Raw genomic sequence first — 2,549 nt, 5'->3', positions numbered from 1 at the left:
TCTCCCCTCTCCTCTTTCAATCCCCTCCCCCTTCGATGAGAGAAATGAAAAGGCATTATCCGTGCAGACAGGGAATCGCACCCAGACTAGCTGACTGGTAATAATACATATCGACGGGAGCTTGAAAAAAAAAAAAAAAAAAGTAGCCCCGCGTCGATTTGGTCAACATGTAACAAAAGGCAACAATGTATCTTTTGTGATACAGGTGAGTGGACTTACCTACCCCTTGAAACTTCAGTCAGTGCATGTTCATGTGTAGACTACAGTATAAGCAAGTGTAATCAGTAAATTGCCTGTCTGAAGAATCTGAAAATACATCTGGCTGTGTTTACATTATGACATACCTTGACATATGACAAAATCCATGCTTATTTTCTTCAGTGATGAATCAATCACCAATTGATAGCTTTCCATTTTTCCAGATGACTAAAAATGTCTTGTCTGAGACAAAGATGAATCTATGGCCCTGTATTTACATGCATACAAATTACTTATAGGAAAAATCAGACAACATAACTTTGAAGCATTGTTACACTTAGTCAATTTATTGGGTAAAAATAGTATACCAAGCATAATGTTCTTGATTGTCTTATCATGAAATATAACACTCACATACTATGAACAATGTTCGTCCATCATCAAAACACTTTGAATTATTGGCAATGTTTTGAATAATTTGACAGACTCACGAGTAAATGAAATATTTATTTACATAAATAGCACAGGAACAAAACAGCATTTAATTTGACAACATGACATCCCTTCCTGCAAACTCCTACAAGCCCCATTTGATTGGTGCGTCGGTGCGTCCCACTAGCCAATGTCGAGTAAGTGCTCCACCTACACCCTTCCCCAAGTCCTGATCCTGCAGACAGACAGAGTCCATTCATTAGAAGAAATGAGACTTTCTGTTTTGGAATATGTAATAAATTCACTTGTTTCTTAGTAGGGGAGGGGGAGTTGGAAGTGTTTCTACAGACAATGCCACCTGTTGGTCATTTGATAGACTACACCTACACTTCAGAGCTGAAGAGCTGTTTGTTGTTCTGAATTCCATATCAACCCCCATGAATTTGTTTGGAATTCAGTATTAGTCCTGCTATATTCACTTACATTTCTGTGGCTTAGAGGTGTCTCTACTCTTCCTTCTTGAACTTTCCTCTTACGTAGGGGACCCAATCAAGAATCAGCCTCCAGTCTGTAAAGTGGATAAGGGCCACTCCACCAACTGTTCCCCAGCCAACTAAATTGGGGACCCTGGGAAAAGGAGGAGAGCATGAAAGACTAAGTTTCACACAGATTGAGTCACTTGAGGACATTCACACTTTGCACCATGGAATGTACCACTACCGGTGAGATTTGCACAACATATTGTGGAGTGATGATGGTTTTGATAATTTAATTCTACTCTTGCTCTCTACATGCTATAGTAGGCTAATAGATGGATTTAAATACAATAAAGACAGGTGAACTAGAATAATCCTATTATTATTTGCAATGCTCACCGAATCAATAAATGTCAAATGTCAGTCTCATACTGTCACTGAGGATCAAGGCCAACGGTTTTGATTGAGGTAATGTTGTAAACAACTCACTGACAGTGCTGAATTCAACCAAGGGGAAACAAATGGCTGAATATGATGGTAGATATAGTTAGTCAAATATAACTGTCATCAATTAAGACCACATCTCATCATAAACAGCCGATCTAATTGTGATGTTGGTTAGCTAGTGGAGAAAACTAAATAGGTGCATCCAGCCAGCTAGCTAGCTAGCCTGCTAGCATGCTCACGCTAACGGATGCTATCTCCTGTTCACTGCACTGTAGAAGTAAACAATCTACTGTGCACAAATAAAAAATGTACCTTTGAAAACACACGATATAATGGCCGCGGCCATGTAACCCCGAGGCCAGGGATCCCTTCATCGCATCATAACAAGCCAACTAGCTTGCTAACAAAGCAGTTAGCAAGCTAGCTAGATTGTGGGTCATATGGAAGGACACACAATTTTGAGCGCCAGACGAAAACTCCAGATAATGTTGATGAGAAGTGACAGAATATTACTTGTTCAACTTACCACGTCCTTGAAATGGAGACGTATTTCGCCCCAATAAACTTGTTGAGTATTTTCATCACCATCCTGACCTTCCCTCTAGCAGAAACTCAACCACCATGAAATGTGCCACAGATGGCCGCTTGTTTAGTTGAGGACCTCACGAGTGTCTATTGTAATGCCAGTTGAAAAACCTTGTTGATGAAGAAAAACTACATTTCCAGAATTCACTACACTCTTCTCTCAAGGCACCTCTTGAAAAGGGTATAGGGCCTAACAAATGTGCTAGGCCTATTTTGTTTACAGATGCCTCATTAATGAATGTATGAATTGATAGTCGAATGTGTGCTTAATATATGCAGGCATGGTGTCCTATTGAATAATTGGTAATCTAACCTGAGTGAAAGCACAAACTAACCGTACCCTTAAGTACACCTGTCTCTGCACGAATGGGAGACTATTGAGAGAAGACATTAATTTGCCAAGCTATGATA

Source organism: Argentina silus (genome assembly GCF_951799395.1).
Source record: "Argentina silus genome assembly, chromosome: 6".
NCBI classification, from domain to species: domain Eukaryota; kingdom Metazoa; phylum Chordata; class Actinopteri; order Argentiniformes; family Argentinidae; genus Argentina; species Argentina silus.
The sequence above is the reverse complement of the archived record's forward strand: the minus strand, read 5'-3'. Positions refer to the sequence as shown.